Source organism: Vulpes vulpes, chromosome 5 (assembly GCF_048418805.1).
Source record: "Vulpes vulpes isolate BD-2025 chromosome 5, VulVul3, whole genome shotgun sequence".
In the NCBI taxonomy this organism is placed as follows: Eukaryota; Metazoa; Chordata; class Mammalia; order Carnivora; family Canidae; genus Vulpes; species Vulpes vulpes.
This window is the reverse complement of record NC_132784.1, coordinates 99,947,928-99,960,289: the sequence shown is the minus strand read 5'-3', so window position 1 is coordinate 99,960,289 and position 12,362 is coordinate 99,947,928.

The window sequence follows — 12,362 nt, the reverse complement described above, 5'->3', positions numbered from 1 at the left end:
TCCCTCTCTTTCTTCTTTCCTTCCTCTCTTCCTTCCCTCCCTTCCTTTATTCCTTCATTCATTAATGTCAATATGAATTTAGATTATTATCCATTAATATCTGGACAGTTGTTGCCCATTCAAACTTTTTCCTTTGTTCTTTACATATATGCCAATCATCCTTTGAATCTTTTTTTCATTTTAAGTGAAAAAAAAAATCCAGGATCAATGTGTACTTCCTCTGTCCCAGACCTGAAACCAACATCTTCATTAAAAAGCCAGATCCTAAAAAAAAAGAAAAGAAAAGAAAAAGAAAAAAAGCCAGATGTTTTTAGTAAAGAATATATATTACCTTCTTTTATTTTTAAAGTTTTACTTATTTGCTGTTACTTTCTATATCTCAAAAAAACATTGGACGTTAAAGAAAATGTTGAACACAAATTTCACATTTTTAAATCTGTGATTATAAAAGGTAAGATCATGAACAATTAAAATAAACAAAGGTAAGTTCTGTTGGATATATATAAAATATCATTTTAATTGTGACAAATTCTGCTGAAAGCAAAGTTTTGAAAATATAGGTTAATTTCTTCAGTATGGTCCCAACCATACTAATTACATACTGTCTTTGTATTAAGCGTGTGCTATTTTAAACACGACTATTAGGCTTTCTAGGCACAAGTTAGACTCGGTTCTCCAGGTAAGCAAACCTAGAGGAAGATCTTCAGTTTCCTTGACACGTTTTTCAATTAACACTTACCCTTTGGATCAGCTTGCTTCTCCCCAAGGTAATGCCAGGGGCAGCTAAATGATGAACTTGCTTTCCCAGATTCCCTCAATAGCACTGAACTATTTTAATTGTTGATCCATGTGGAGAGATGATTGATGTGAAAAAGAAACCAGAGTTGCTCACTATCACACTTTATAAAATTCCCTTCCGTTTATCTTTCACTATACAAAAGCCCTCAAGATTAGTTTTGTTTAAAGATTATTTGCATTTAAATTGTGAGGATATAGTAGAGTACTTGTATTTATGACTGAGGTTAAAACCGAAAGTCATCAGTGGTTTAATCTTTTAAAACAGTATTCCCTAATGCAACCCAAAGCATTGAATATGTTACAATATTGAGAGGATATTTTTCAATTGAGGGGATACTGGGGAGTCAACAATGTAAAAGAGAAAAAAGTATCTTTATTTTCTGCTAGGTTGGAGCCAAAAATATATTCCAGTAGAATAATAGTCCTTGATGTGAGCTACTCTTTAAAAACAAAAATGAAGCTTTATTTTCTGAAATTACAATTGTATAAGCCAATTTTTTCTCAAGTATCATGCAGAGTTAATTGACTTCCAGTAACCTAAATTATGTTGTTACCTTACAGTTCAATTTAAAATTGTTAAGCAGAGACATTTAGAAATGCTAGAATGAAAACATTAGGCATAAAATAGACTGTAATGTAACATTACAGCAGTTCTAAGTATATTGTACACAATGCAGGTTATAGCTGTGAGTGTAAAATGCAATTATCTATATTCTTCCATTCATTTCAAAGAGTTCATGGGGTCATTCATATCGAGTAAACAATCACACTTCCTAGATTTTACCAGTTAGGATAACTTATTTGGAATTAACTCTCAAAAGGCTTTCACTTTAACAGTTTTCAGATAACTATTAAATAGCCTATATTTAGTTCTTAAAAAATGACTACTTTTATGTTAATTTTTTTTCTTTGAAATTTATAAGTCAAAGGATCTTGTTTTATATTTTAAAAATATTTAACAAACAAAACTATTTGGTTAAGGCCTAACATGGCCTGAAGGTTAAGACTGTGTGTGTGTGTGTTTATATATATATATACATATATATATATATATATATATATATAGTGGATTTACTTAAGGAGAAAAATGATATTTACTTCACATGGTTCACACTAGCTTATTCATCTTTAGGTGAAACCTCTATATCTAAAATCTAATAATTTGATTTTATAATCATATATTTGGCCTATCATGTTTGATAGGTTCTTCTTAAGAATGATATATTTTACTACATTATGTATACTAATTATTAGAGGTGGAACTGAAAGTTCTATTCTTCTTTATACCTTAAGAGAGAAGACCTATGGAAAGGATCCATGTGATTCAAACTAGTTTGTCAGCATCTGTGATTTGTTAAATATAATCAAAATATTAAGAAAATAACCATTTCTCCACATTACTTTACCTTCATGGTATTCACAGTTACATATTTATTAAAACTCTTACCAAGTATTCACAACTTTAAGAATAAATGCATAGTCTTTAGAACAAAAAGAGAAATGATGATATATAAAAATTTTTTAAAAAGACGCTTGTAGGTTATACACCATATGTACTATATCCTGTGAGGGTGAAGTATAAAGCCAATGCAAAAATATAAATAAAAAGCATTTTGTAAAATAAAAGAGAAGGCCAAAATGACACAAAGTTAATATTATTCCTCACTGGCCACAGTGTTCACAAGAATTCATTACTTCTCAATGTTCCTAGATGTAAGGAAAATAGTTTACAGGATTATGGTACATTTAGATCTTTCAGCAACTCCTTTCTTTGATTCAAATATATGCACCATGTATTTATTCCCTGACATTAATCAGAGAAAAATTATTTTGGAAAAACGAAGCCTCTAAATACTGGGCAAATTAACTCTTTGTGTTTATATCTTCTCTCTTTTTTTTTTTTATAGTGTTGACCCAGAATATATTATTGGAACAGAATTATAATTATTTCCAGTGCTTGACCTAGCAAGCCAAATATCCTAAGAGGAGTAAAATTTTGAATTTCAATGTCACAGCAGATTGTGGTGTTCTATTAATATTGTTCTCTAATGCTGTTTCATCGCAAAAGTAGAAACTCCCCCTTGTCTTTGTCTTTGTGTTATCTTGGCATTGGTGAATTTTCCTAGGTATTTCCTAGGTATTTCCTAGGTGGTATTTTCCTGGTTCTTGGTATGACAAGTTATTTCTTTTGTATCCTAGGCACTTTGAATATTTTGCTATGACACAATGTATTTCCTTGCAATCTTCTGTTTTATCAGGCCTCCTGTAACACTATGCCTGTAGGGGAAGGAGGCAATGTCTCATTACTACATGTTTGGGTAGAAGTTGAGGTTCCTCACCTGGCTTTTTGACATCCCAAAGGATGCCAGGTCGGGTGAAATTCAGGTTCCCCATTAACTTCTGCTGACCTTATTATCAGAGTCTTTGTAAGAAACAATAAAGATCTACATTTAGGGAGCAGCTTTTGGGAATGATAATCAAGGGAGAGTTGTAAGAACACTGGAGTTCAAGGAACACTGGAGAGGGTAAGGGAAAAGGAATAAAAAATGGCATCCAGATTCGTGTTTTGTGAATCAGAGATTAGTGACATTATATCAAAGAACACAGTTTTTGTCATATTTACTACTTAGCAAAACTATTATATAAAGTAATATTCTAAATATTATAAGATACTTTATTAAAGATACTTTAATAATGTTTAATTACCCACCATTAACACATATGAAAGTTTTTATTTATTCAAATTATTAATGTCTTTTTCACCTGGTAAGACAAAAGCAGGTACACCTGCATTAATCTTTTGCTTTGCATGTTCTATACATGTCCCAAAATAGTCTGTACAAATCGGGAAAAAAGATTTACCCAAAATCAACTTGAAATGTATCACATTCAGTTTCAAATATCTTTAGTGATTCATTATCTTGTATGTATGTATGTATTTAGTTTTTAAAGACTTTGTTTATTTGAGAGAAACAGAGGGAGCATGAGCAGTGGGGAAAGGCAAAGGGGGAGGGAGAATAAGACTTCCCGCTGAGCAGGGAAGCTGTCAGGCCCTATACCAAGACCCTGAGATCTTTACCTGAGCAGAAGGCAGATGTTTAACCGACTGAGCCACTCAGGTGCCCTATCATCTTGTATTTATATGAACTACATATTTTGTTATTTAATACACTACATCCAAAAAATACAGGATAGCAAATGACTACTTTTTTTTGCCCACCCACTTAATAGCCTTTATGGAAACTATATATAATCAATCATATCACATCATTATTGGTAGGAATATTTTCTCAGTTCAAGATCTTTAATTGGATTGTACTTATCTCTAAAATCTTATCTTCATTGTCTATTGTTATTGAAATCCTACTTGTTGAAAACTGTGGGAGAGGGAAGTAAATATATTTAATTCCACAAATGCTTCCATGTATCAAAATAAATCTCAGATTTAATAATTAATTAAAATTAATTTGTAATTAAAATATAGGAAAAATATCATGAGGCATAAAATTGGAATATAGATGCGTAAGGGTGAATACACAAAATATAAAATGTAAGTTACATCTAAAACAATAAGCATAGTAAAAGGACAAAAATAAAAAATATAAAGTTTTACAACGTAGCGTTGATAAAAAAAAAACTTGGCAATAAATAAAATTACCTAATTAAAATTTGGAAGACTATATAAATACAGAATTTCAAGGAATTTCTCTTAGAGATAATGCATTTATTTTAAAAAAATCTTTACCATCATTCAGAGTATGTTAAATTCTTTGATTTGGAATTATTCTTTAGACCCACCCAAACATTATTTTAAATCTCATAATGCTAGCATATGGTTATCTTTTGGTAGTGAGCTTGGTTTTCTGAAACCATGCAAGAAGACTGTCCCTGGGGACGCCAGGGTGGCTCTGCAGTTGAGCATCTGCCTTTGGCTCAAGGAGTGATCCAGGAGTCCTGGGATCGAGTCCCCCATCAAGCTCCCTGCAAGGAGCCTGCTTCTCCCTCTGTCTGTGTCTCTGCCTCTCTCTCTCTCTCTCTCTCTGTCTCTCATGAATAAATAAATAAAAATCTTAAAAAAAAAAGACTGGCCCTGGAAATAAATAGACAAAGATAAAGGTTATTGAGAAAATAAACAAGAATATCATCTATTTTCAAGAAAGCTGTGCTTTCACTGAGATATTCACATGCTGTTAAGTTAGTAGAAAAGGAAAACATGTATCCAATATATTCAGCTCATCCTGTGGATGGAGTGAGGGATAAATAACTATTAAGAAGTCAAAACTTGAGCTGAATCGAACAGTTTGAGGTAGTTGACTAGACAAAAGTTGAAGCAGAGTTCTTGTCAGAAATAATGTAGGAAAACATGGAAGGCTTCAAAGCTGATGTACTTTCAAAGGAATTGTTTGTAGCTTATTCTGTCTATAAAAGGTAAGTGGCAGAAATATACAGAAGCAAGCAAGTGATAATATGAAGGACTAAGGGATGCAATCTTACCTTGAGCGGTGAGGAACAGATGATGGATTTTAAATAGGAGGTTATCTGCATTTTAGGGCCCTTTGGAGAATATATTGAAGAAATGTATGCAAGCAAGTCTGGTTGCTTATTGAAAAAGTTCTTCATACACAGTCGCTATCCCCCAATATATTTATATACTATTTGATGTCAAACTCTCATCATAGATTCTTACCTATACTTTATATCCTTTTATAAAAAGAACCATTTTATAAAATCTGCACCTACTGGATTTTGTTTATATCCCCAAATTTTTGAAATTAACAATAGAAGTTTTATTTTGAAAATAGACACATTATACTATTGATAGAAAAATGGTATGCTTTCAAAATCTATGTGATATTAAGAAATTTGCTATTTCAGTTCATATTAGCCTGGCCACTGACTAATATTTGGAATGACAAATTTTAAAGAGAATTTTATTTTTTTCCAATTGCTATAATACAATTATATATCTATTTCCTTAAGGATATTGCAGAGTTATATATTCATTGTAACAGCAGCAAACTATTACAAACAGAATAATAATTGTATATAGTCCCTGAAAGTGTTTCGATTATTTAAAAAAATTAGAAATGAATGATTTTTGTACCTTTCCTCAAAAGCATTTATGAATATATTTCTCTATCAGAATAGACTGAGAAAAAATGTAGCTCTCTTTCTTTTTATTAAAATGTTTCAGATGCATTATTTTACCTAAATAGTACATTCCATTTATTTTGTTTCAAATATCAGTAAATGTTACATTATTAAGAATCTTTTAATAAAATTATAACTCCTGATTTTTTTAAGAGACTCTAGAAAGATCACCTCAGGAATTAGAGTTAACATGACAGTTGCAAAATCTTTGGGAAAATATTCCAACTTTTACACAACTTTAGATTTAGTATATAGTCACTACAAATATGTATACATACTTATTCCTTTTCATATAATAAGATTTAATACACATTAGGAATTGTAAAGAGGATAAAATTGGAATATTAGAGATTTTGTTATTTGGTAATTTATTCGTTTCTTCCTTTTTATTTATATTAATTTTTCAGGTACTTCTGCACACTATAAATACTGTAAGAAATTATGTTGCCAGGTACAACAAAAATATTCCTCCAAAAATCACTTCCACCTCTCTAAAAAACATTAAACATTTTTTTTACAAATATTTACCCTTTCAAAATCTTTCTTTTCATCTATGAGATAAAGTATAAAAATATAGTTAAGGATGAGTAGAGGCATGATCAGTTTCTCTGAGCACATGCTCTGATTATTTAAAATAATATGATGACATGGCGATTGTTGATGTGTTTGTGTGAGAGAGAGCATGAAGAAAAGAAGAAGAAGAAGAAGAAGAAGAAGAAGACGACTGGGGAGGAGAAGGAGAAGCGTGATAAGGAAGAGAGAGAAGGAGGAGGAAGAGAAGGAAAAGAGGAGGATGAGGAGGAAGAGGAAGTCAGTTAGACACTTAGCCAAAAAGGGTCAGTCCCATGAAAGACTGTCCTCTACCAGCAGTCTCAGATGATTTGTTAGCTGATCACTCGTATGGCCCCTCATCTACCATCCAACGCCTCAGATTCCATCCTTAACCTTACACACAGGTCGCTAAAACAGATCCTAGAAAAAGGAAGTTGTGGTAGTTTGAGTGCATGAAGACACATTTTTTCCACATCATCTTTTTCACATCTACACCTTGGGGTTGTGCCCTCTCACTAATTCTGCACTTGACTTTGTGTCAATGCAGCAGTACAAAACTTGACCCAAACAGAGGCTTCAAACAATGCTTTTGCACTTATACCGCCTATCTTGGAACATTGTCACTGCTATGAAGACATTTTAGCCTGCTTAAAGGATGTGAGCAGCAATTAGGGGAAGGGGAATCATCTACCTGATGCCTTTGGAAATCAGGCATAACCCATCAACTGAGCTGGATTAGCATAACCCAGCTAACCCTTCAACTGAGATGTGTGAGCAAACCCAGCCCAGTGGAGTAGCACTGTTTATTCAACACACACATTGATGATGAATAAGAAATGGTCATTGTTTAAATGATTACCTTTTGCAGTGATTCATTACTATCAATGGCTAACTCATACAGAAGTGATGGTTGAGGTGTCATATAAAGTGCTGATTTTCATGTACTAATTTAGCCACCAGATCTCCAGACTTGGAAGTTGTGCCCAGGCACTTCCAGTCATTCTGAATGATAGATGTGTGGCCCCGCCAGCCAATGCAGCAGTGCAGGAGCTGTCCACTTCCAAAAATTCTCTTAGCAGCAGCATTTGATTTTTATCCAAAACAAAAAAAAAGTTTATATAGAGAGGAGAGAGAAGACAAAGTAGTGGTGACCAGAAAAGAATAATTAGACTTCTCTAAATACAGCTTCTTTCTTATAGACTTGATTTTGAAATTTGGAAATATTTACAGAAATACAAATCTAAGTTGAATTTTTAATAATTAATTGATAAAAATCAGAGGCAACCTGAAATAAGAAAAACTGTTAGGTCCCATTTTAATTGATTTTGTTTTTATTTATTTATTTTTAAACATTTTATTTATTTATTCATGATAGACACGGAAAGGGAGGCAGAGACACAAGCAGAGGGAGAATAGACTCCATGCAAGGAGCCTGATGCAGGACTCAATCCCAGGACCCTAGGACCACAACCCGAGCCAAAGGCAGATGCTTAACCACTGAGCCAGCCAGGTGCCCCTTTAATTGATTTTAAACACAAAATTTGATTGAATATGCCTATAGATGATATAAATATATATAGAAATAAATTACATATTTATAAATGTTATATAGAAATATGACATTATTTATATATTAAAAATATATGTAATTCTTAAATATATTCAGTAATTATACAATGATAGCACTAAAGTATATTTTATTATTATTATTCCAAAACTGTTATGCAGGTAGTACTATAAAGCAAATGAGCTATATATTCATTGAGAACAGGAGTTTTAAGTAATGGAAAAGAAGACATGTACATAAGATTCATAGAAAGAAAATTCATATAACCCAAAACAGAATTAGATATATTAGTATGCATTCATGATGCATTGTTTTCTCTTAAAATATGTGTTTTCTTTGTCTTTATCCTCCAAAAATGTCCTAAAGGAAGATGATACCTATACCATCAAAATTGTAAACTTGAAATACTATTTCCCATTAAGAAGAACTATATTTTTTTTAAAGAAAATGTCAATGTTCTAGAACAATAGAGTACCAAGGGTGGACAGTGCAGGAAATTTGTTCTGGGGGCTAGCAAAAAATGGTACAATGTTAGCAGAGAATTAAAAACTTTACTAAAGCCTAACTAAAACTTAATCTGATTTTTATCATTACCTTAAACTGATTCTCAAAAAATAGTATTCAAATATTCCTCACAGAGGTAAAGACAACTTTAAACATGATTTCCTCCTTTTGATATGCCATTGTCTAGAATTATATATTATTGAATCATAAAATAAATAACTTTTTTGTTAGGCTTCTTTTGCATGGCATGTTTGGAAGATTTACTCATGTTATTCTGTATGTCTTTAGTTCATTTCTTTTTATTGCTAAGTATATTTCTATTATTTCATAGATCAAAAATTATTTATCCATATTCCTGATGATAGACATTCAGGTTATTTCCGGTTTGAGACTATGATGAAATTGCTTTGAAAATTCTCATCTGAGTGTATTTTTTTACCAAATATCTTTTTTAAATTTATGATAAACTTTGAAAGAATTTTCCAAATTGGCTATTATTTTACACCTTGATCAGCAATTCTTTCCTTGCTTCTATTCAACATAGCCCTGGGAGTTCTCAGCCAGGCAACTCCACAAGTAAAAGAAAGTGATGCAAAAATATCTCAGTTCCATCACCCCCATCACCCTTGGAGTCAGATAAAACAGAAACATACATTTTTATGCCATTTCTTACAATTTTAGAGTTAAGGCCTGAGAGCCAAGAAGTTTTGCTGACATTCCTTCCCTCTCTCACTTTCCCACTCTCTTCTGCTATGGTGGGCAGCCCAGATGGCTCAGTGCTTTAGCGCCATCTTCAGCCCAGGATGAGATCCTGGAGACCTGGGATCAAGTCCCACGTCAGACTCCCTGTATGGAGCCTGCTTCTCCTTCTGCCTGTGTCTCTGCCTCTCTCTCTCTCTCTGTGTCTCTCACAAATAAATAAATAAAATCTTTAAAAAAATAAAAAATAAAAGCTACAATGGTATATTATTATTTCATATCACAGAGAAATAATGCTATTGATCTTTATCCAATCTTTCAATCTGCCAGATTAGAGTACAAAATAATGAATTATTTCACTATTCAAAATCTTCATGTATTGTTAAATCAATGCCTCCATTTCAATATATATAGGATCTATTTTATAGTCAATTGTAAATAAAACAATTGAATTTGAAGTTAAATTCCTTTTTAGAAAAACATTTTATTTTTAAATTTTTTTTTTTTAAGTAATCTCTATCCCCAATGTGAGACTCAAACTCACAACCATGAGGTCAAGAGTGGCATGCTCTGAACCAGCCTGGTGCCCCATTAAGTGAAATTCTTTTAAACAGATAACCATTTTATAGATGGTAAGCATATAGAGAAAAATCTCTTGTAAATTTCCCAGACCAGTCCATATCTTTGGAAACATTTTTGGAAGTAAAGCATGTATGTTGTTAAAATTGATCCATTAAAAACTTGATGAAGTAAAAAAAAATTGATAAAGTAAACTGAAAGCCAATATTTTTCCCACATTCAAAAATTAATGTCACATGCATACTATTTTGTATTTTTTATTCACACTTTACTCCATATTTAATAGGCAGTTTCTGAAGTAGTCAATTGTAAAAGGGAAAATACAGAATATCCCAACTTTACATTTCTTTTCCCCTCTAAAAGACCCAAGTAAGGTTAACTTGAAGTCATTCTGAATATTTTTATTTTTAGGTTTCCAGCTATGTCTGACTCTAGCCTTTACTTTCTTCCTCTCTAAGTTTACTTCTTAACCAGAATCACAACTCAAATTAGTTCTTAAAACACTGAGCCAGATACCGAAATGTTATAGTGACACCAAAAAATATATGTACATATATAAATGTGGTTGTCAGAAATGGACTCTCAGGAAAAAAATACTGGAGATACTCCTCACCATTCACTTGTTTGAATTGTAACCAGATGCAAAACTCGGTCACAGCCAGCCAAAATGGTCAAGGTAATGATATCTTCTACCTTTTTCAGGCTCCAGCTCCTTAATTAGGACAATCCATACACAATTCATGTACAAATTTTTCAGAAACAATCTTACCACACCTAGGCTTATACCTTTGTCCTATGTATCTAACTTTATTTTCAATTTTCTTCCTAAAAATTGATGTTTTCTTTCTACATTTGAAAATTTTTAAATCGTTAATTTTAATATAAGTAGAAGAAAATAGGATAGAAATTTTTCCTCCTCTCAATTTTTTTCTAATAATAGAACAATCCCCATTTGAATTGGGCTTGTTTCCTTAAAGACTTTTTTAATCATAAAATCTTACTGTTAAAAATGGCTTATAAATTAGAAAACAAAATGTTAAAAAAATAAACCCACCAATCTTTTTTTTTTTAAGATTTTGCTTATTTATTATGAGAGACACACACACAGAGAGAGAGAGAGAGAGAGAGAGAGAGAGGCAGAGACACAGGCAGAGGGAGAAGCAGGCTCCATGCAGGAGCCTGATGTGGGACTTGATCCCAGGACCCCAGGATCACACCCTGAGCCAAAGGCAGATGCTCAACCACTGAGCTACTTTGGTGTCCCTAAACCCACCATTCTTAAGACCGCCCAAATTATTATTATTTTTTAAAATATTTTATTTATTTATTCATGAGAGAGAGAGAGAGAGAGGCAGAGACACAGGCAGAAGGAGAAGCAGGCTCCAAGCAGGGAGTCAGAGGTGGGACTTGATCCCAGGTCTTCAGGATCACACCCTGGGCTGAAGGCGGCGCTAAACCGCTCAGCCACCCGGGCTGCCCAAGACTGCCCAAATTATAAAGTATTCATAATTCCTATAAGCCACTTAAAAGTAAGCACCCTGCCTCAAAATACCCTTATCCTTCCAGTAGCTCTTATCTGGAATATTATATTTACCATTTCTTGAATTTATCTCTATTTTTATTACTAATCCTTATATTACAATGTTTTGCTTGTTTTTGAACTTTTACCCCCTCAGATGCACATATCTAAGATTAAAAATATTGATATATGCCGTGGTAGATTATTTATATTCTCTTATTTTTTTTAATGATTTTATTTATTTATGCATGAGAGACATAAAGAGAGAGGCAGAGACACAGGCAGGCAGAGAAGCAGGCTCCATGCAGGGACCCTGACTGGGGACTCGATCCCAGGTCTCCAGGATCACGCCCTGAGCCACCTGGGCTGCCCTTATTTTCTCTTCTTAATGTTAATATATGAAACATAACCCTGTTTAGTTTACATTCTCCATGAAGATTAGGGTATTTTTATCTTTTCATATCATAAATTATATGACCATAAATGTTCATGAAAATATCTACTAACATACATGTCTACATAGTATAGTACCATTTATATACATTCCAACCAAATAACATTAGTCATCTTTACATTATAATGCCTATCTAATTTCTAAAGTATTTTGCCAATATAGTTTCTGACTTTGCTGTTTTCAATTTATATTTCAATCTGATGTGTGCAAAATATATCGCTTGCTGGATTTAGTTTACATTTCCCTCATTAACTGTTTCTGTATTAGATATTATTATAAAGCCCAGCTTCATGTTCTCCATTAACCATTTAGCTAAACCTTGGTTAAGATGTTCATCATCATTGGACTTTTTTACTTGTGGAAGCAAACTGCAAGTGACTTACCTGGGTGATTCACAGCCTGATTGTTTGTCCCTGCCTTACCGCTTGCTCCTGGTTTCAGTTAATAATGGCTTTTTTTTTTTTTTCTGTTTGTGGGTCAGGGAGGCTTAAAGCATCATTTCCCTTTATCTTCCCTGCTGAATAGTTTCCTGCCATGCT